Source organism: Lepus europaeus, chromosome 1 (assembly GCF_033115175.1).
Source record: "Lepus europaeus isolate LE1 chromosome 1, mLepTim1.pri, whole genome shotgun sequence".
Taxonomy (NCBI): domain Eukaryota; kingdom Metazoa; phylum Chordata; class Mammalia; order Lagomorpha; family Leporidae; genus Lepus; species Lepus europaeus.
This window is the reverse complement of record NC_084827.1, coordinates 130,921,587-130,946,299: the sequence shown is the minus strand read 5'-3', so window position 1 is coordinate 130,946,299 and position 24,713 is coordinate 130,921,587. Positions and strand designations below refer to the sequence as shown.

General features: G+C 33.7%; 1 protein-coding gene across 2 annotated transcripts in view; it reads left to right on the top strand.

The window, feature by feature from the left end:
• Window positions 1-6,299: 6,299 nt before the first annotated feature.
• CALCRL (calcitonin receptor like receptor) overlaps window positions 6,300-24,713 on the top strand; it is a 98,552-nt gene continuing 80,138 nt past the window's right edge. Inside the window, exons 1-2 of one of the 2 annotated variants that reach the window (XM_062188908.1) lie at window positions 6,300-6,544; window positions 20,923-20,990. The gene's annotated coding sequence lies outside the window, so the exon portion shown is untranslated. The remainder of the gene's footprint in view (window positions 6,545-20,922; window positions 20,991-24,713) is intronic. The other variant, XM_062188918.1, reaches the window with a different exon arrangement.

Sequence of the window (24,713 nt, the reverse complement as noted above, 5' to 3'; positions counted from 1 at the left end):
TTTATCATGAAGAAATGTTAAATGTTTGAATTGTAACTTTATGAAAAGATATTTACCCTGATTAGACACTTACAAAGTATACATATATTAAAATATTACCTAGTACTTCTAAAGAATGTACAATTTTTATGTTGGTTGAAAAATTTATCTTAAATTAAAATTTTAAAAGATATATGTAATTTTGCTGGCGCCATGGCTTAACAGGCTAATCCTCCGCCTTGCAGAGCCAGCACACCGGGTTCTAGTCCCGGTTGGGGCGCCGGATTCTATCCCGGTTGCCCCTCTTCCAGGCCAGCTCTCTGCTATGGCCCGGGAAGGCAGTGGAGGATGGCCCAAGTCCTTGGGCCCTGCACCCGCATGGGAGACCAGGAGAAGCACCTGGCTCCTAGCTTTGGATCAGCACGATGTGCCGGCCGCAGCGGCCATTGGAGGGTGAACCAACAGCAAAAAGGAAGACCTTTCTCTCTGTCTCTCTCTCTCACTATCCACTCTGCCTGTCAAAAAAAAAAGAAAAAAGATACATGTAATGTTAATTTATTAAAATGATACATTTTAACATTTATTTAACTCTTGTTTGCCTTGAACCTTAATATTTTATGGTTATAATATTTTAACTATATATAAGTTGATGCTTGAATTAGACAGTCTACAGTAATTACTTGTACATCACAACACCAGTTTTCAAGTGCATCAGATTTTTTTTTAAGAAATCTTCCCTCATTGTTTTTATGTTTTACTATAGTTAGGGAGCAACTCTTTGTAATTTGATACTGCTCAACACTAGGTGGCAGGATGAGACTATGGATACCCAACTACTAAGTAAGTACTAAGTATAAAAAGGCCCGAGTCTTTCTCCAAGTTAAGATTTCTGTGCAGATATATTGTATTTTTCTTATATATACATTACATATTTTTGAATACTTGTTTATATTTAAAAGCTTTCTATATAATAAAAGATGTTACCTAATACAAATTAGCTTTTTAATAAGCTAGACAAAATACAAACTCTTAATAATTTTACAAGTAAATAGCATGGATAGCCAAATAAAAAACTTGATATTGAAAAAACATTAATTTTCCTTAGCATCATTAGAATATAATGACAACTATTTAAACAAAGTTTGGGACTTGGTTATTTAGGTCAAGATACCTAAATACACATTTAAACAAACCTTTTCATAATCAAGATTGATATTCTGCAATTAAGCATTTCACAATAAATTCACACTACATACATATACAAAAAATGAAAAAGGCATCTTTGATCCTCAAAGTAGGAAGAACCATTTTAAACTCTTCTGGGAAGAGATTAGAGTTTCACAAATGAATCACTCTCTCACTAACCTTTTAGTATTTAAGTACCACTTCTCAGTATGATATGGATGACAATGGCTAGGGTGACCATGTATACTTTTTCATGCAAACTTGAATATATTTAAACATAGAAATAAAAACCAAAATGCCCAAGAAAACTATGACATACGAACACCCACAAAAAGATGTTTGCCTTCAGGAAGTTCATTTTGTCCTGTTATTTAAAGTAAGCATTTATAGTTTTGTGGCATTTAAAAATCCATCTTTAGGTAGCCCATGGCATATCTCATTCGCCAGTGCTAGCTCTTTATTCTAGCAATAGTTACCACCTAAAAATATAAATTGAATATCTGTAAGATATTATTGAGGTCCATGAAAAAGTTAGAATTTAATAACTAAATAAAAAATGACAAATATTGAGAAAATTATTTTGATGTTATTTGACTCTCTTTAGGAAACATAAAATATAAAAAGAAATACTATAATAATCTAGTTAGTATTTTTTTTATTTATAAACTGACCTGACATATTGATGGCTGATTTCAAATTTACATTATTTTTTTGCACTTTTCATATTCTTATTCATGGTAAGCTTTTCAAAAACATTATAATTTCCATTAAAATGATAAGTATCATGCAGTTAAAGTGAAAATCAGTCCTTTGCTTTTATTAATAGGCAATAGTATAGCCATTTTCTCTCTTTTTTTTTAAAAGATTTATTTATTTATTTATTTGAAAGTCAGAGTGACACACAGAGAGAAGGAGAGACAGAAAGAGAGGTTTTACATGCGCTGGTTCACTTCCCAGTTGTCCGCAATGGCCGCAGCTGCATCGATCCGAAGCCAGGAGCCAGGAGCTTCTTCCAGGTCTCCCATGCAGGTGCAGGGGCCCAAGGACTTGGGCCGTCTTCTACTGCTTTCCCAAGCCATAGCAGAGAGTTGGATTGGAAGAGGAACAGCTGGGACTTGAACCAGGGACCATATGGGATGCTGGCACTGTAGGCGGCAGCTTTACCCACTATGCCACAGCGCCAACCTCTAGCCATTTTCAATAGTTTATACATTGAATCCAAATTATTTTACTAAATGTAATTCATTTTGCTTTACTTTGAGAAATAACTTGAAAATGCTAAGAGCAACTGATAGGTAAAATAATAAAAGGTGAGATCAATTAATTTCCTTGGGAGAAGTTTTTGATGTCAATTACAATCCCTTCTCAGCATTTTGGCTAAGATCAAGTGTAAAGAATATTGCAATTATTTGTTTCTTCTCAAATTGCTGGTACACTTTTAATAAGGCGTGGTATACATAACTTTGTTGGCCCTACAAATTCTCCCCAAGTATATGTAATGACTTTCAGAAAATTATGAACACAGAGAAATTAATTAAATCAACATATAGTAATTGAAAAATTTCATGAAACCGTATTCAAAGTGATTTCTCTTACTTCTATTCTTTGCATATTCATCAGAGATGGTTTATCCATAATATGCTTCATGTAAGTGTTTTAATTTATTTTGTTTATTTTTTGTGGCAGAACTGTGCTCCAAAACAGTATCCACATGAATTCCAAATAAGGGATCAGTTCTGTCAGAAGGAAACTAATTTTTTTACTAACTTAATCAATATAAAAGTAATCTAGAGATTTTGAGTAACCCTCTGCCTTACTGTGATGCAAAGTGTGTTTCCCATGGTAACCTAGTGCAAGACCATGAAGCTTCTAAGTCCTAACATGGGACCACAAACATGGCACAAATCTTCAGTACAGGCTTCTGAAGTGCCCCGGTGTGACTGTTTATCATACATGTCATTCTTCATTTATACACCATCCCTCAGTTCTACAGAAAACTGAATTGACTGATGGTGCTCGCATGGTTTGTCCAGACACTGCTGGCAGCATCAGTTGCTAACTGCTGAGAATTTGGCACTTGGTTCCTCATGTGCTAGTCAATCTGTGCTGTAGATGACTAGGTAGCAAGCTGTGTCTCTTTATTCTTAACTCCCTAGAACAACCTTCATAACATCTAGCTCAAAATAGAGGCTTAGTCATTGCATATTATTTTTAAAGTATTATTTATTTGAAATTAAGAGTTATAGAGAGAGGGAAAGTCAGGGGGAGAGAGAGAGAGAGACAGAGAGACAGAGATAGAGAGAGAGAGAATCTCACCACTGGCTCAGTCACCAGATGGAAACAATGGCCAGGGCTTGGCCACAGCTGGGTCAGGCCAAAGTCAGGGACTCAAATACTTGGGCCATTCTCTGCTTGCTTTCCCAGCTCTTTAGCAGGGAGCTGGAGCAGAAGTGGAGCAGCTGAGAACATAAACTGGTGGCACCCATATTGGATGCCAGCATCACAGGTACATTCACCCACTAAACCACAAGGATGGACTCACGATTTATTAAATTATATCAAATGGCTTCCATGTGTTCTGGAGAAAGATTATAACATACATACAATATATACATTTGTCATATATAAGGCTTAATTAGCATATTAATGCCACAGAGGTTAAGAACTACTTCACTGATTATTGCAAGGCTTTTCATTTAGTTCTGATGCAGATTTCCAAATATTTGTCCTCATGTTTATTTGTGTATTTGAGAAGTTTCCATGATGTATCTTTTCAACTAGCTTTATATAATTTGTTACACCAGAACAACTTCCTGGAAGTCCTCATACTGGGATGTGGTTTTCCAATTATTCTGAGATATGGCTTATAGATGATATTGACCAAAATTATCCAAGAATCTTCATGGACTGCAAGCATGGGGATATATGTCTAATCAATAATTTAAACATAAATACTATAACTTCTATTAGACTTCCCATTTAGTGTTGCACTTACTTTACAGTAGAGCAAAAAGTACACTTAAGTCTGTGGCATAAACTCAAGCATGGATTTTTCCACATACTAGACTTTACTACTCCTAGACAAATAAAAGCAGTAAGTCACTGGGACAACAAACTAGTAATGCTTTCATAAACTTAATAGAACAAATTTAGCTCTTTATGATTCAAAATTCAAACACTATACACTGATCTCTTTGTGTCACATATGATGGTTTGCATGTGCAATGATAAGACAAGGATTGTGCTCATTTGATTATTAATCTGGTATTTGATTTTGCTCTGAATTTCAATATGCAAATGCCAAGTTTGTCAAGATCATATTAGAATCAAGTCCAAAATTTCATATCCCATGGTCCAAACCCTAGTTTTGTTGGTCCAACCCCAGAATCCCAATCCTGTTTCTCAATGGATCCCTGAGCAGTGAACTACTTTCACATAAGAATTTGAGAAAGCTTTCATTTAGGAATATCCATGTCAGGTTTCTGGTTAGAGTCTCTGTTGAGCCAGCAAAAATTTGCAACACTGACTTTTCATGGGTTGAAAGAAACAGCTCAAAAGAAACTAAAACACAGTATCCATCCAAAAAGAAGAAAAAAAAACAAGCCTTCATTCTGAGATATAATATTCTATAATATGCTATAACTCCTCTGGTTACAATGATCACAATGGTGCAACTCATTATTTTGTTTACAAATTTTTAACTATGATTAGTAGAGATTAGTAAGCCTCTCTTTTTGTATGTATTTTTAATTGATCTTGATCTTTCCACAGATAAAGAAGCACATTTATTCAGAAACATGATATTCCTTAATTTATGATGCCTTTTCCTCCATGGTTAGCCTACAAGAGCTTTAGACACCTTATTTTGTTTCTGGACTGTGGTCATTTAGCTATTTCTCTATGCTTCTGATCTCAATGTAATAAGAATGGAATTATCTCCACAGCATCTTACTTGTCTCTAAATTACATAGATTCATTGATTCAAAGTCTTAGAGAGATAAAGGATTTTAGAAACTTCTTGATCTTTCTCTTCCAGTTTATAGAAAACCGATGCCCAGAACAGATTAAATGACTTTCAATATCATTTAGGTTTCAGGAGTTACAATTATTATTTCATATCATATGCTTACAAAATGATAAATGCATTTTAATTTAACAATTTTCTCCCTGATCATATATCCCATGACTTATTAAACATATTCAAGATAAAGTTATGTTTCAAGGTAAATTTTTTTCAAATAAATTAAAGTATGTTACATATTTTATAATATTTCTTGATATATTTGTAAAATATGAACATTTTCTTAAAGATTTCTGAGGTATAAATGTCAGCATAATTTTTTAGATTATAGATGTGAACTAAATACTTCAAGTATTTTGAAGTGTGTGCAATTATTTAAAAATCATGAATTCCTTTGAAAATATTATTTTCTCTAACACATATACTTTCATATATATTATGAAAAAACAATATACATAAACACACTTTGGTTTTGCAACACATACATACTCATGTCATGAACAAAGTAAAACAAAATTTAGGAAACCATTGCATAATGTTTCTTGATCTAATTGTGGAAACCTAATTGAGGAATAGCATTTGATTATCAGAGCTCAAAAATCAATGAGTCAGATGGCAGAATTAATTATGATGAATGCAGTTGCTTTTTTTCCATGCTTACTTATGAAGAAAAATGTGTTAGATAACATTTTCCTAGATGCTTTGTAAACTACAATTCAGAATACATGCACACACACACACACTCTCCCATGCACACACACACACTCTCTCCCATGCACCCACACACACACATACACACACATATCCCTAACTCCTTTGATTCTTTGAGCAGAACATTATATTCAGATTTTCTTACAATCATCGGCAGCTCTGTTTGGCAAGTTCTAACAACTCAGTCAAGGTGAAAGCCAGCCAGCTTTTGCTAGTAACAATGTATTCATACAGCACATGATCTCTGTCTGTTCAGGCTGCTTCTTGCTCTTGTCTCAGAATAAGAAAGGAGTGCTGCTTTCCTGGGGTATGCTATTTGAGAAAGAAAGTAACCTAACACTAACTGCAGGCGGGGTCAGAGTGATGTAACAGGAAGCTCTGATGTTTCCCTCCTGCTGCTGATCACTTACAATCTGACAACACTTCCAATCTACTCAGAACAACCCTTCTCTCTCCAGCAGTGTCAACTCCTGCCTCTTAGGACCATCAAGCTCTGCTAACTGGATCTCACCCTGCCTGCAGGATCACATTCTAAGGCTTTCTCTCTTTCCCACCTTGCCTGGGGGGTAAATCTCTTCTGTGGAAACTCAGAAAGTCAAACTCCATCCTGAGAACATTTCATCAAGAATTCCTTAGGAGCTGTGCTGGGTGAGTGCATTATTCAAAATAATTTATTTATTCAGAATAGTACTCTCATGCAGTCTTAACGATATTTTTACTATGGACTTTAAAAAATGGCATTGAAATAATGTTTGAAACTGTCTCATTTATTTCACGTTAGAGGAACTATAGCATGTTTCTTGCCCCCAGCACAAAAAAATGCATGCAAAAATCCTTTACTACTGGAAGATATTGTTTACAGTGGTGTTCTGGAAACTAAAATTAACGATAAATAAAAACTTAAAAGCATGTTAAAACTTGGAAGTAATATTTCTGAACAAGTACCTTAATCAGAGAACAATGCCTTTTAAAATTAGCTCTACTAGAGCTAAGCTTTAATCTTGACAGCTGGAAAACATTTTTCCCCCAGGAAGGGTTTTTAACTTTCCATATAATCAGTATTCTAAGAAAGGGATGAAAGAATAACTCCTTACCGGTCTTCGGAGTCTCATTCACCCTGTTGTAGAACACAATACAAAAGGAAAGCAATCACTTTGGATTTATTATATTTGTATTTATTATATTCGCTTCTATTTGCCTTTCATATCTATTTGTATATGTATCTCTAACTACTGAACTAATGGACTTTTCATTGTTTCAGTATCTGTAGCTGCCAGATGTATTTAAATCTTTTGTAGCCCTGAACTGTTTCTATTGTATTTGGATCCTAGGTTGGACCACAAAGAAAAAAAAAAAAAACTTCTAGAGTTAATAAAATGTGGAAATTTTTATATTATTTCTTATTTCCAAAACTCTTTGGCTGAGAGAATGTGTTTCTTCAACTGATCAGTATCCCTTGCAAGCTTTTGGGGGAGGGTGTGATATGGAAACATCTGTGAATAAAGAAATGCCACAGAACTTTCCCAAATGAGTATATTAGACCCTTAAACAGAGGAATTAAAGTATGTATTTAAAAGAATTTTCAGGATAAAACTCACTGAACTGTTGAGATGAAACATCTGTTAATGCTCTTTCCAACAGTACAGACTGTTCTGGACAATTAAAAAAATCTAGTGTCTACTTACTAAGTTCTTGGTATAGCGATATCATAACTTTGTTGGTAAAGAAAGCTAGATGTCAGATTCGGGTCAAAATGACCCGAATTATGATAAGTGACATAACTTTTTACAAATGTATTTTCTTACCTAAATGAAATTATATTCTGAAATGTCCTTTAATGGCAGAGCCCTATACTTAGTCAATCATCAGTAGGCTACAAACTCATCTTGAGTAATTTTTGACTAAATTTTCTCACAAATCTCTGGACATCAAGAAGTCAGTGAATCTTTAAAAATACTTTGGCTTATTTCTATTTCTTTCGATCTTTAATTGTGGTACGTAGTTCCTAGACACATGTGCAGACATGGGGAAAGTGTGTTTAGAATGTGAATTTGTGAATAGCCTTTAGATGATTTGGAAAGGAAATGGAAACAACATATTAAATAATCTAATGCTATGTTAGCATCTAAATTAAAAAAAAAAACTCCAAGTCTTTTCTTTGGAATATTATATAAATATAATATTTTATGATTAATTTTCAAACTTGTCTAATTTGTATTTAATTGCTAACTTCAAACCCTTAATTTTATTGCATAATTCAGTTAAATATCCATGTCCATGCTGATAGCATGGTTCATAAACTTTATTTTCCAAAAATACTGTTTGAAACACTAGGCAACGAATAATGAGGGTCATTAGCAAAGACATTATTTGAATAACTAGCTGGAAATTTGAAATAACAATTCATATTATTCTTTGCTTTCTTCAATAATAAGAAAAAATCTGATAATTAATGTGTGCATTTAATCATAAAGATATTAATTTATTTCCTAGATGATATTTCTCTGTAGCATTGTAAAGCCAATGCATAGCCTAAGGTCAATTCTAAAGATGTGAAATGAAACATAGAAGTGAAATTATATGAATAATTTGAGCTTAAATATGTTTTATGTCAAATATTCTATCTCTTAAGGGGATAGAGTTTTATTTATTGTTAGGTTAGATCTTTTTTTCTAATATACCTTACCAAGTGCCAAAGCATTATTGTATAAGTTAAATATGTAGATATATGTAGATTTTCACCATATATATAAAACAATTCATTCATCCTGAAAGAAACTGAATTAGAGAAAGTGAAATCATTACCATTGGGTCTTTTAATTTTATAAATGATCCTAAATGAATAGCCAAGTGTTGTGCTTACTCACTGGTGGTTCCTAGTATATTATGCAGCTTAAATTAAGTTAAGAGTCCAGTATATTTATAAGAATATTTAACTTCCCTTGCATATATTCTACCATTATATCCATGAATAACAAATAATTCCAGTCAAAAATTCAAGATAATGTTATCACACAAAAATACCTTTTTAGTTTACATTAATTGAAAAATTACTTGATGAACACATTAAAAACAAACTGAACTTTAATTAATGGCAGTATTATATACTTCTAACTTAGATCATATTAGGAATCATTATAGCAGTGTTTTTATAAAATTTCTCTACTTAGTTAAAATTTTTTCTTAATTTTAATGATTGCTTTACATCTTTATAGAAAAATTAACAAAATAACTTTAAAGTTAAAATATTTTTTCAAAATATTGGTTCACTAACCATGTTTATTACATATTTTATATATGACTTCAAATGTAGCTTAAAATTATTCTCATTTTAGACCTATAATGATTATTGTTTTCAGATATTATTTGATATCTTCAAATTTATTCCTTAAGCTATCTTTGTTTATAGAATTGAGAGAGGATTTCTTCCCTTAAATATAAGCTGTATCATTGCAATGGAGTCAATGAATGACATTGAAAAAGTCAAGTGTGTATAACATGTTAGCTCTTGATTTGATCAGAATTTCAGAGAACTTTTTGGGCAAATGGTATACAACTATTTAAAACATTTCTCTGTGTCTGGTTTTGTAGTCCATAGGTAAACTCTAATCCTGCATAATTTCTCAGGGGCAGTCTCTTATTACTACTAAAGTACTTGTATTATGATGCATTATTAAATTATTTTGAGAAGTCTAATTTAATATTTGAAAATCTTCTCATGCAATTAGGTGGGAACAAAAATTTACAAGTAATGCAAGAGAAGGACTGCATACTAACTAGAAACATCAGTCTTTTCCCACTTACTCACATGGAAAACCATTCCTTCCCAAATTCTTTCATCAATGACAATTATATAACAATGTATCTAGACAGTTTTTGTCTAAATTTTGGTTTATCTACCTAGCATTTGGTATATCATTTCAAAAGTGGATGGCACTAAATTAGTGTAAAATTGAAGGAAAAAACAATACAATTCATAGTAAAATTTAGACTAAAAAATTAGGCTAGCACGATTTCAGAAAAAAGAACGTATGTTTTATATATGTGATCATTAAATCATCAAAACCAACATAACTAACAGGAAATATATAAAGAAAGAGTACCTACACAATAGGATGGAAAAATACATTTGTATTTTGGTTTAAGATGATTTATTCTAAGAGTTTGTCTTGTAATATTTAATAAATTCTTATGCACACAGAATCTAATGAAGACTATACTCATAAGGGCTCATAATTTATACATAATTGCATGAGTTTCATTGTGTGTCTCTTTTTGATGGACCTCTTAAGAGTTCATAGACTCTTCGTTTAGGAACCTATGTTCCAATAAATTCACAGGAAAATTACATGTTCAGAATGAGTTGTTACACATGAATATTTTTAAGCCACTTCAGATACTTACATAAATCAGATAGGAAGAGGCAGCACTAAAAACTCAGACATGGACACCAGAAATAAATGGTCTATAAAACCGGGGGATGACTCTAAGTGAAAGCCATATAATAGGTATAATCTGCAACGGGCAATTTTCCATGTCCCTTTCTATATCCCTTTCCTTCCACTAAGTTCTCTCACCTATGCTTACCTAAACCTAACCTTCCTCCAAATCATATGCCCAGTGTCTACATTCTGTTCTCAGGTAATGAAGAATATGTTTTTTAATCATCAATACTAGGCACTTCAGAATTGTAACCAGACACCAATGTAGTGTATTTGATTTGAGAGGAATTCATTCTGATCTCAGTTCATGTCATAATTTAATCTTGTCAGGGAATATCTTTTTAACACATATAACCACCTACTTATTTCTATCAGGTGATGCTAGGATTAAATAGCACAATTCTCAGTTTAATAAGCACTTATCACTGCCAGACCATGTGCTAGGTGTTGAAAGCAAGCAAAACAGACCCCCTGCTCTGAACAATATCAGCTCTACCTCAGTGTCATGACTGTATCCAGGTATAAACTCTTAATCCATATAGCTGGCTGACATACTTTTTCATCTTGTTGCAAATTAGGAGTCAATGTCTTCATTATGGCATTTACTAAAATGGTGAAACTTGATAAATCAAATATTTTTGTGTATATTTATTACTCTGGGTAACTTGGGGTTGCAGATTTCACACCAAAAAAGAAATATGAAATTAAGTGCAATCTTATTCATGTCTACTTTGCTTAAAACTTTATATCCCTTGATTAAGATATTCTGAAATATTTTTATTGCTTCTGACTTTGATCTTTCATATACTAACAAAAGAGATTTCCCTGAATCCACTGCCATAACTGTATACCAGCACTTGTTAATTTTTAAAGCAAAGTGTATGTGATTAAAGACAACAGTATTCTTAGGAATAAAACTTTGAAGAATGTTTGGCTTTATTAATTTGAACAGGAATGCCTTAACATGACAATAGGAGCTAATATGTTCTAGAACCACCTAACAGGAGTGAATTCATAATATGAAAATTCCTTAATTTTTAAAATTTTTAAATTATTTCCACACATTAGCTAATATCTTACTTAGGTACTTCATAAAATAGTTTCGTATAGTTTGTTCCATGTTATCTATATAGAAATTATTAGTTTAACTGGTTTTGATCATAAAATTAATATATGTCCATAGTTAATGAACTGGATTCCATCTATCTTTCTTCCTCCAAAATAAATATATCAAAAATTAAGAGTTTATATTTGAGTTTTTATATATAACTTAAGCGTCCTTTAAAAATATTCAGTAAATGGGTAATTTTTCAGTTTAACCCTGAAATTTAAGTTTATTCACCAGCTTCTCAAATGTCAACTCTAGCACTATAAAAGACTGCATGCTCAAACTCTTAAGTGTTATATATAGTTTCCAAACCTAAGGGATTGACAAATTTAAATAACTCTAGATAATGGATCATAACTTAGAAATAGTAGACTGCAGTTCAATGTGTCCTCAGAGGGTTACATTAATTCTAGCTATGATGTAGGCCTCAGAGTAAAAGATGTTAGATCTTTACACTTAGACAACATTCTGCTCCTAATTACTCTAAACAGTTTAGTTTTCAAGGACTGTCCTACATTCTGACCTACATTTTCATTCCAGAAATAATTACATAATGCTATAATCATGGGAGAGAAGCAGTCTTTAAAAATAATGTATAAGTTTTTCTATATGAACATCATCACATGCATCAATTCGAATTTTAACCACTGTTTGAAGTGACATTAAAATTGTAATTATAAAGGTTACTGTGCAACAGATTATTGATATAAGATTATAATATAAAGCAGTGGGAGAGTACTTATTTGAATGAAGTAGATGAGTAAATTTCTAAGTTTATCATGCTTTCTTTTCTTTACTGCTCGTCATATGAGCATCATTACAGAACATGAACATGAAGAAACTTTCTAAACTTATTTGTACCAATAATTCCTGGCTCATGGATTGATTGTCTCTTCCTTTTGTTGAGTCCACTCCTCTAGACAAGTTTTCTTCTTGTTAATACTTCTAATATGAATTAGCACAAATGTAAAGGAACAGAAGTATTTTATCTAAAAGAATCATAAATTAATGAATAAGGGGTATAGTTGGGTCAGAGGAATAACTTCTAATGTTCTATAGCACAGTCGAGTAACTATGGTTGGCAACATTCCACTGTATGTTTTAAAATAGCTAGTAGGGAGGATGTTGAATATTTCCAATAGAAAGAAGTGATAAATGTTTGAAGTGATAGGTATATCAACTTCCCTGATGCATAGAATGCATATATTGAAATACAACACTGCATCCCATAAATTGTACAATAATTTTGTCAGTTAAAAATAAAGTATTCTTAAAAATCTGTATCTGAGTTTCACTCAAGTGTACCTCTCCCTGATATTTATATACCTCAGTTCCTCACCTATCAAAATCTTCCCCACATATAAACCTTTCTATGGGGCCTACCCAGAACAGTGTATAAAATCAACCCATAACTACACCATCACAATTCTTTTATTCTCCTAATTTTAGTTTTTCCTAAATTTTTCTAAAACACTAATTACCTTGCAACAAATATTTACTGTAATTTGCATATTTGCTTTGTTACTGCTTAAATTCTTTCAATTTTGCTAACACGTAAACACCACAGCACAAGAACATCTGCCTCCTTTTTCCCCCACTAGCACATCCTAAACACCTAGAAAAGTGCCTGCACATTGTAGGTGCTTAAAGGAATGAATGGATGTTTATTGATATCAGTTTCTACTTCACAGAAAACTGGACATTGACTTGATGTGATTTCATATGCAGTATATTATTGATGCTGCATTCTGTAGGTGTTAACAATCAAAGAGAAAATATTTAGAAACTAATGACTATTTCATTATACTTAGATTAACTATATCTATCTCTTCACTGTCTTTATATGGGAAAATAAATTAATAAAGATGTTTTGTGTAATGAACTTAGTGTTCATTATGCTGAATTCCAAGTAGCGACCTTTCAAACTATTGTAAAGGAGAGTGTTGCTCAGTATATTACTACAAAATGTTGAAATTTTTCCCCAAATGGCCAAACAATGGCTAAAGCTGGCAGAATTTCTTGTTGAAACTGGCAGATTTGCCAACTATTGCTTCCCAACAAAAGCCTTAGTCCATTACTTACTGCCTTTCTAAGCAATACCATGAAGGAGATTATAGAAAGGGAAAAAAATTATCAGATAAATGGAAAGAAAATAAATCAATATCTTACAGAAGCACATATAGTAAAATACAAATCGCGTTTAATTACCAAAACCTTAAGTGCCAGTTTGGAAAATGATGAGTTACATTTTACTAACCTGTAAGTTAGCAAGTCTTTAAGTATTAATCTTAAAATGTTTAAAAACTTAAAGAATATCAACTGTCAGTGCCTTTCATCATTGTATAGTTTTGCAAATTTTCTAAAATAAATACCAAAGGACTATGCGAAAACTTTAAAAACTTCATGGAAAATGTGTATTATGACAAAACCATGACTTTAAAACATTTTGGCACCAAAATAAACTTATCTTTTAATTTCATTTTCTCAAGAACTTTTTGTAGTGCCCACATGTGTGCAAACAAAATTAAATCCATGCATATGAGCGAGCCTTTCAAAAACCAAAGAAACATATATATTAAGAAATAACTGGGGCTGGTGCTGTGGTGTAATGGGTAAAGCTGCCACCTGCAGTGCCAGTATCCCATATGGACTCTGATTCAAGTCCCAGCTGCTCCACCTCCAATCCAGCTCCCTGCTATGGCCTGGGAAAGCAGTAGAAGATGGACCAAGTGCATGGGCTTCTGCACCTGCGTGGGACACCTGGAGGAGGCTCCTGGCTCCTCACCACTTTGGTCATTGTGGATATCTGGGGAGTGAACCATTGGATGGAGGACCTCTCTCTCTCTCTCTCTCTCTCTTTCTCTCTCTCTCTCTGCCTCTACCTCTCTATAACTCTTCCTTTGAAAAATATAAATCTTTAAAAAACAAAGAAATAACTATGGATGGATTTCCAAAAACTTTTTGCACCAAAATAAACTTATCTTTTGATCCTATTTGGCACAAACATGTTGAAGAACCCTTATCTTTGCAATTAAATCAAATCATGATTTGCTTGGAGCCTCATGATGGATTTTCCCAAAACAGATTTTCTGAATTGATATAACTGAGATGTTATAAAAATGCAGTATTTCTATTTTAGGTTCCTATTTATTTCAGCCTGGTAGAGCTAATTTTGTGGGTTTTCTTCTTTTAAACAGAATGCTAATCACTCATTCACCCAAACACATTACAATTGAGCTTTCTTCATCTAAGTCCAGAGATGTGTATCATTCAATGAAACAATAATTTTTCTTTGACAAAAATACTTAAGATATGTCCATAGAATTCAGGAAAAGTATATGTATGTACATAGAATTTGTAATTTTTCTTTTAGCATACTCTCTAGTAAATAATTGAGTGGGTGTTAATTCCGAAGCAACAAACTAAACTTGATTAAACTACCCTGTCTGAAACAAAGTATTGCCCAAAAGGAAAAAGCAAATCATGTGATGGCGCCTTCTTACCCTCATCCTTTCCTGTTCTTTGCCTCTTCTTCAATTTTCAGAATTACTTTGATGTGGTCATGGCCAAATAGTATACTTATGACAAGGTTATTATAAAATATGAAAATAAGGACAGTGCCCTGGCTATCTAGGCTAATCCTCCGTCTGCGGCAACGGAACACCAGGTTCTAGTCCTGGTCGGGGCACTGGATTCTGTCCCAGTTGCCCCTCTTCCAGTCCTGCTCTCTGCTGTGGCCCAGGAGTGCAGTGGAGGATGGCCCAAGTACTTGGGCCCTGCACCCACATGGGAGACCAGGAGGAAGCACCTGGCTCCTAGCTTCGGATTGGTGTAGTTCCAGCCATGGCGGCCATTTGGGGGGTGAACCAATGGAAGGAAGACCTTTCTCTCTGTCTCTCTCTCTCACTGTCTAACTCTGCCTGTCAAAAAAAAAAAAAAAGAAATGAAAATAATAGCATTCCAAAAAAAGCTATCCTTTTTTAAAATTTATCTTCATTTCTTTCTGGTATGTTTATGTAGAGCAAGGCAACCCATTCTTGTATAACACCTTTTCTTTGTTCCATTTTTCTCAAAACAGAAAATCATCACAAAATAAAAATAGAACCAGTAATAAATTTTAGGAAACAAAGCAATGACAATTTTAAGCTGCAAGACTTGATGATATATTGGAAAGGATCTTAAAAATTTCACACACGTAGAAAGCTTGACATAATTTTAATTGAACAATTTTGTGCTTAAAATTGAAATATGAGTAATTTCTCACAGCAAGCAAAACACTTCACACTTCTAGCACTAATTCCTACAATGACAAATAGGTACTCCCAGTATTGCTGTTCAGAAAAAGGTAGTATTTACTACAGTTAAACAGTGAGTTTTCACACTCTTCTAGATTCAATGATTTAGCAAATATTCTTGAGAGCCTTTTCTAACAGAATACTACTTGTACATTGAAGAAATCTAATTTGAAATATGAGTAATTGTCTGAAAGTAAATTAAGTATAATATTTGCTGTAAAATTCAAATGTTTGTTTCAATTATTGCAGTTTCTCTCTATTGCACAATGGATTTTATGGAATGGCATAAAATTTATAAATATCTTTATAGCCCTTCAGCTCTTAACATATATGCTGGATAACCTTGACTGTGAAAAAAGTCTCTATCCTAGATTGATAGTAACACTAGAGGAATGATAAGCTAGTTCACGACATCGAGCCCAAAATCACAAAAGTGATTTGTGATGTTTCCCACTCCCAATGTTTTTAACGATTCTCTGATACATTCTGTTTTAACTCGTTTCTATTGTTAACTAGTTTCTTACTGCAGATATTGCTAAAGCAGTGGGTGGGCTTTCCATATTTATAAATACCATATTTTTCTAATTTTACATTTTCAAACAAATATTTTGAAGTTTTTATACATCCTAAACTTTTGTCCCTGTAAGTGTATCCAAAACACTACATACTATCACAAGTGTGTGCTGGAGTTTTTGACACATGGCAAGGTAAAGAATTTGAAAATTCTTTCAGTTGTTGATGAAATTAGAAGTGGAATGATCAAGATTAAGAAGTGAAGTGCCAAGCAGGAGAACAGAGAAGACTTTTTTTTTTTTTTTGACAGGCAGAGTGGACAGTGAGAGAGAGAGACAGAGAGAAAGGTCTTCCTTTTGCCATTGGTTCACCCTCCAATGGCCGCCGCGGTTGGTGCGCTGCGGCCGGCGCACCACGCTGATCCGATGGCAGGAGCCAGGGGCTTCTCCTGGTCTCCCATGGGGTGCAGGACCCAAGCACTTGGACCATCCTCCACTGCACTCCCTGGCCACAGCAGAGAGCTGGCCTGGAAGAATAGAGAAGACTTTTAAAAATTCTTACCTAGAGATTGGAATGACTGCAAGAATAAAATTAGCAGTAATTATTGCTTACTGAGTGAGAAAATGTATATAAAGCCAAAGTCAGCAAAATCAGGGATTCAAGTTGAAAGTTAAAGAAACAAGAAAAGAAAAGGGAGTAAAAAGACTGAAGAGGCAAAAATATAGAGAAAGTAAGAAAAAATAATAGTTTATTTGTCGGAAAGGTAGTCAATAAATAAAAATTTATTGCTGAAGCACATCAGTTAAGATGTGGAGAGGCTATGGAGACATGGCCATGGACAATGGGTACTCTAAAGAATACCCTTTATATGCAAATGTATTCTAGCTGCTTGGTGTAAGATTTTGGATGGGAAAAAACTATCTGCTTTAATGTTCAGGAATGGAGTTGAGTGTTAAGCCTTGGGATTACTCCTTCTGATAAGCGCTGAGAAGTGTTTATTAAGAAGCTGTGAGAAGAACCATCATCTTTTGGGTGATAACTACTGCCTTCATGGTCTGAGAATGGAATCAACTTGGTCAAATGATGACTACACTTTTAAGCAGAGGGGTCATGAGTCCAACTTACTGGCAAGCCTCAGTCTCCCAAGATAGTTTCTCAAACAGCATAAGCAAGCCAGGAATTGGGCTAAATTAGTCATATCACACTTAAAAGAACAGGGCTATTTGGTAAAATGAAAAGCCTGTATTCCAAACCAATTGAATCAGTCTGGTGGCTCAGCACATGGAAGGAGGTGATGCTCAAGTGATCCCTGCAAGCCCTAAAGCACTCTTTTCTGTCATTGAACACTGGATATTCTAAGAATAAGCCATTCCATAGATTATAGTTAAATTTAAAATAACAAAATAGTGCACAATGCTCATGTTTTAAACAAGTGATTGTCTTTTAAAATACCTAAACTCTAAGTATAAATTCACGTTGAACAGCTCACAAATGCCAAAATGTATGTAATATTATCTCTTCTAATTCCAGCCTGAGAATTATTTGTTTTGTGATTTGGGGGCACATTTTCTGTGAATAAACATACTTGAAGTCTTAGGAACTTAGTAATATAAGAAATTCAGTTTTACAGGCCTTTTCCATTTTCATTAGACTGGGGGTAAATACACACACAGACACACACATACACACACACATTGATTCAAGAGCTTGTCTCAGATTCCAAAATTCCCTCTACATAGCTACAAAAGTAAACTCAAATCAAATATAATTTTCCTCTATTAATTATATTTGTAGAATTCTAGGTCTTCAAATTGTTCATATGACTGTAATATAATTGTAAAATCTTATAGGTGAATCCTAATATATTGAAAAAAGGAAATACATTTTCAAATTGATCAGTACTCCATGAGGAAACTCCATCTCCCACGCTAACCTTCTAATCTGTCCAAATGCAAATTGCATTTTCATGCTTTGACTCAGAGATTTAAAACTAATACATGACTCCAGGGAGGAATCATATTCTGCTTAGTGTTTCATAAAAAAAATTTATCTTTAAAATTCTTAGAGAACATTATATAAAACATAAACTTACTATTTAAATAAACACCTGTATGCCTAGAACTCAGCTTGAACATCACGTTATTCCATGATTGACCACACATACATCCCCAGAAGTCAGCTGTTACCCTAGATTTGTACTGTTCATTCCCTTGATCTACTTTGTGACTTTACCACATGTGTGTGTGTTTCTGAGTGCTATATTATTTAGTTTTGTTATTTTTAGTTTTACCTTTTAGTTTTTTAATGTGGAATAATCCTGAATACATTCCTTGGAGACACATTTCTTTACTTCAGCATTATGTTTTTGAGATGAATCATTGTTGTTAACAAGTGTAGCTGTGGTTCTTTCTTTTCACAGTGTTCTACCATATGAATGTACCACAATGCATATAATCTTTTTTTCTGCTGAAAGAAACTGTGGATTGCATCCACAGTTTTTCTATTAGAAACAGTGAAGGCACAAGCTATTTTATTTTACGTATCTTCTTGTACATAGGTGTCTGAGTTTCTTTAGGGAATATCTATATGAGAAGGAATTCAAGATTCTAGCAGTTCAGGGTCCTTGTACCAGTTCATATTCCTAATAATGCAAAAGGTTTTCATTGCTCCATATCCTTTCTAAGACTGTATATTATTGTCAAACCTTTTAATTTTTGCCAGTCTGATGGGTGTAACATAGTATCTCATTGTGTTTTTAATTTGCATTTCCCTGATTATGAATCACAGTGATTTTGCATGTAAAATGGATTAGGATTTTCCTCTGAAACATTTGTTTCTAATTGTTAAGCAGTGACTGGGTTTTGTAGAATTATGGGTAATCTACTTGTAGCTATTATTAACTACTTCTTTTTGGTTAGGTGAGTCAGGGAAAGGAGAGTATGTATCATTGTTTTTAAAACTGGAAATGTGTGAACTGGATTTCTTGTCATGAACAAGAACACAGACTGAAAATGTTAAGAATCACACTCCTAACATTCTATCTCCCTTTATTCAAAACACCCATCAATTATGTGTCAAAATCTCCTTTGAAAATAAAGGGAGTTAAAAACAAATAATCCCATTGTGTATATGTGCCCTTTTAAAAATCTTTTCAGTATTTAACAAAGTTGATGGAGTTTACAAGTCTTGTGAATGTGGCTGTGTCTCTTATTGCTTTAAAAAAAATCATTTCTTTGCATCAAAATATCATAAAACCCTTGGAGTTTTCTATTGGTATTTTTATCATTTTTCATAGAACTTTATAATGATTTCTTTCTATCCTCTCTTATTTGATACTAACTTATTTTAGTACATAATTTGTACTCCAGGTATTGATGTTTTTTTAGAAAGAAGTGTAGCAAGTATATGCTGACATATACACAGTAATTTCATTAAAATATACAACACATGAATTAACCAAACTTCACTCATCAATAAATTTTCTGTTATCCACAAGGATGAAAAATGAAATTTCTTGAGCTATGCAGAAAAAAACAATAATGCTCTTCAGTCATTTCTATTTCTAGTGGCATTTTCCAGCAAGTTGTTAAAATACTCAAAATAGACTTCAACTTTGAACTTGCTGAATTCCATGTGTATGCCAAATTCACTCATGCACCGTGCTGATCCTTTTTCTGTCTTTGGACCAGCCAAATCATTTTCACTTCAGGACCACTGACCAAAATCATCTCTTTAAGAAGCAATCTTTGTCCTGCATGTTTCATGGTGGTCTCTCTCATTTCTGGTCCCTGCTCATAAGCTCTTTTTTTAAGACTTATTTTATTTATTTGACAGGCAGAGTTATAGAGAGAGGGAGAGACAGAGATAGAGGTCTTCCTTCTGTTCCCTAAATGTCCTCAGTAGTTGAGGCTGGGACTGGGCCAGTCCAATGCCTGGAGCTTTTTCGGGTCTAAGCACTTGAGACAGCCTCTGCTGCTTTCCAAGGCGCATTAGAAAGGAGCTGGATCAGAAGTAGAGCAGCCAGGACTCAAACCAGTGCTGATATGGGATGACAGTATCTCAGACAATGCCTTAACTCACTATGCTACAGAGCCAGCCCCATAAGTCACCTCTTTAGCCAGACTTTTTATGAACATTCTGTAGAGCTATCATACCCTCTTACCTGCCTTAATTTTCTTCATAGCACATATCACTACTGAACCTCCAAATATTTACTTGTTCATTGTTGATTTTCTCCTTATAAAATAAACTCCATTATGGCCGGGGCTGCTATATCCTCAGAACCTATACCTGAGCTATGAATCCATAGATTCTACTTTTCCTATTGTTAAAAGACTTTGAACAAAAGTGGTCATCTGCCTACATGTTTAGACCCCCATAGAATTCTGCTTCTTAGGACATAAGAGTCTAAGGACAATATTCATTACTATTTCCAAATTAGCATGATAGTAACCTACTAAACATGCCTGGTAGATCTCCTCCCAACTTCCCATTCAAATGCTCCATTTAAAATAATGTATTTATAGTTTTAAGAGAGAGAAAGAGGGAGAGAGAGATGGAGAAAAAGAGAGACAGAGAGGGAGGTATAACTTTAAGTTAAATTCTGTAAAATTTCACTATCCACTGGTATTATTACCAAATTCACAGGAATGTTCTTTTGTCATCCAGGGTGCTACGATGATACATCAACCACTTATGCTGCCACCTGTCAAAACTTTGGATGACTCTACTTTCAGGTATTGCATATGCTACAAAAGAACATTCATGACCTAATGAAAGTAACATGTTGGATTTTCAATAAAGTCAAGGAAAATGAACACATTAACAATAAATAGAAAGGCCTTATGTAATGGTATATAGTTAAATTTCAAAGAAAGGAAATCTATGAAAGGAAATTCAACAAAATACTGATAACAAGGGCATTATACACGCCTGTCAGACTTACAAAATCATTTCCTTGGAACCTTGGTGAACAGAATTAGGCCCTTTTTTTTTTTTTTGCTTTTCACCAGAATAAACTTATATTTTATTGTAGATCCCATATTCTTTTTATTTTGGCCAGAGGACTAGAAATAATATTAGTTTAGTAATATTAGCCACAGATATCATACATATGTATATTTTACATATCACTACATAGATACAGAAAATATACTATGTTGAATGTTTTAAAATAATACAAATAAGTTGCTCATTTGAAATAAGCCCCTTTCTTCTGTGAATTTGATTGTTTTCTGCTATATTCCAGTGCTGTTATAATCCTATCAATATGTAAACTGTCCCATAATTAGAATAAGAGAATACCTTATAGATAAGTGAACAGGAAAATGATGGATAAATTGTGTTAATATTTTAAACTATTTTAGATACTATTATTAGATTTCTCTGATAAAGCAATTTCAATTTGAATCTGGGTATTAACTACCCATGACAAAATATTAATTATGCAGCTATCCTTACACCTCATTATTCCCTTTTCTACAAAATTAGATTTTTTTATTAAGATTTATTTTGCTTATTTGAAAGAGTTACAGAGAAAGGTAGAGACAGAGAGAGAGAGAGGTCTTCCATCTGTTGGTTCACCCTCCAGATGTCCACAATGGCCAGAGCTGCGCCGATCTGAAGCCAGGAGCCAGGAGCTTCTTCCAGGTCTCCCACTCAGGTGCAGGGGCCCAAGGACTTGGGCCATCTTCTACTGCTTTCCCAGGCCATAGTAGAGAGCTGGATCAGAAGAGGAGCAGCTGGGACTAGAACCAGTGCCCAAATGGGATTCCAGCATATCAGGCCAGAGCTTTAACCCACTGCACCACAGCGCCAGCCCCCAAAATTAGATTTCTATCCCTAACTATTTTTGGATGGCAAAGTACTTAATAATTCAATCATGTATCATCCTAATAAAGTATAATATTAATGAACAATAAAGGTTGCTAAAGTATTTTGTCTTGAATTTAAAGCTCCATGACATAATCCCTTCTTCTGTACTGAAGTGTGATATTTAAATTCCCAAGTCATATTGCTGGCACCAAAATAGACCCTCTATAATTGTTCTTTGTTCCAATGTTTGTCTTTGGGAACTCATCATTGTTGTTCTATCCTTTTATGTGTCAGCTTCCTTTGCACATTACATTTCACATGACTCACTGTTCCTCTGAGCAAGGTTTGAATGCTCAAATTGCCTATTTGTATCTGACAGCTTGATTTTTCTTCCTGAACTTTTTTATGTGATGTGGTTCCAGATCAACTTTTATATAAATCCTCCATTTTTCTTAATGAAGACATAAAGGAAAGAACAGATAATGGAAGAAGATTCACTTACTAGGAAAGAATTTGTTTTGGTCTCCCACTGTGTGTATCACACCTGTCTTCATGAGGAAAGTGAGAGGATTACACAGCATCTTTTCTAAGTATTTTTCCAATTTACACTGTAATATATACTTGCTAGTTTGAAGAGGGGTTGGAAGTAGCTTGACGATGAAAGACCCAAACTTACACTCCTTTCGCTGCATTACCTTGATCTCACAGACATGCTGAGTATCACTGAGCTTTTCTGTGAGAGGTTAATTGAGTCCTTCATAATTCTTTTTATTTCTCACATATAGTTTAAGGTGTAAAATATTTTAAATTTAAATTTGGAAGGAGATTGAAAAATTACCCCTAAGGATATTAAAAATATGAAAACTAGAATTCCAATTTGTTCTCATGTTAGTTTGAATTGTAAGTGGTTGAGTTTTACCTAAGAGGAACCCTAAGTGAAAAGTTAGAGTCTTATCCACCATAGCTATGGAACTGTAAAGCAAACCACTAAGCCAGCCTGAGCTCCTAATTTCTAAATTCATAAACTGGATTTTGGCAATAGAAAGATATATGTAATTCTAATTATCAGTGATCTTGCTGAAAGTTCTGACTCCAAGAAAATATTAGCTTATAAAAATTTCACAGTTAAATAGGTCTATGTTCAAATTTAAATCTTAACCTGATATTAAATCATGTTTTTCCTAATATTTATGGATGGTTGAATACTTTTCATTAAATATTTGATCATTTCATTATTGACTTGAAAATCGAACATTATATTTAATAAATTATTAACAAAATTATTTTGTATTCTTGGCTCCATCTATTTTGTGGTTTGTTATTTGTTTAACTGAACTGTAGAATAATTTGTTCTTTTTTAAAGATTCATTTATTTATTTGAAAGTCAGAGTTATACAGAGAGAGGAGAGGCAGAGAGAAAGACAGAGACAGAAAGAGGTCTTCCATCCACTGCTTCACTCCCCAACTGGCCACAAGGGCCGGAGCTGCACCAATACAAAGCCAGGAGCCAGGAGCTTCCTCCAGGTCTCCCACGCAGATGCAGGGGCTCATCTTCTGCTTTTCCAGGTCATACCAGAGAACTGGATCGGAAGTGAAGCAGCTGGGTCTCAAACCGGCGCCCATGTAGGATGCTGGCACTTCAGGCCAGAGCATTAACCTGCTGTGCTACAGTGCCGGCCCCGAATCATCTGTTCTTTTGATTATATTTTGAGATTATTTTGAATGATTAGAATTTTTATAAACTTTAGTTTTGCATCTATTAATTGATGTCTGTTTATTAAAATAATTTTGTGTGTATACAAATTATATATTTTCATCAAAAAAAGCTCCATGTAGTGAAAGAGACTGTTGATCTCTGAAGGGTGAGTTAACACTCACAACAGGGCAGGATGAAAATTTTCCTAGCTAATTATATACATAGTTCAGAAAATTAGGAGAGTTCTAACAATGTGAAACAAATTATGGTTAATATGAAGAAAAGAAAGGCTTTCCATTGAACTCATAAAGTTTTTAAGCTCCAAGACTTTCATTTGAATAACATTCTCCCAAGACATGGTATTTATTTTTGTACTTATGATTTTGTTCTTTTTTTTTTTTTTTCTTAAAGAGGGTCCCAATTAGTGTGTTAGTTTTGTCCAATCCAAGACCACAACATGCAACTCCTCAAGTTGTCAGTGATTGGGAAATTATATCTCATCAGGTATAAGGGTTAGGGACAACAAGGAGCTAGGGTACTCTATAACACAGCTTAGGAGACCAGCCACTGAGTACTGGCCTGGTTTGTATCAGATATTTCCTTCTAGCTAAGCTGTTGTCCTATTACATATATATATATATATATATATATATATATATATGATAGATAGACTGGCATATCACATATATAGATTAGAGTTTTGTTGCCACATCTGTAAACTAGGAGATTGACCTAAATTTGAAAAAGATAATAAAGGTTTTTCCTAGGTAAGTTCTAAAGTCCTCCCTAAGTTTAGTTCTTCCAGATAACTTTGGCTCACAGCTTTGTCTCTATCATTTAATGATATAATTCACATTCTTTCCTCTGTCCTTTAATCTTTTAGACCTATGTTTTTTGTCCTGTTCCTAAATTTTAAAAGTTTCTATGAAGAACTTTTTTAAATCTCTAA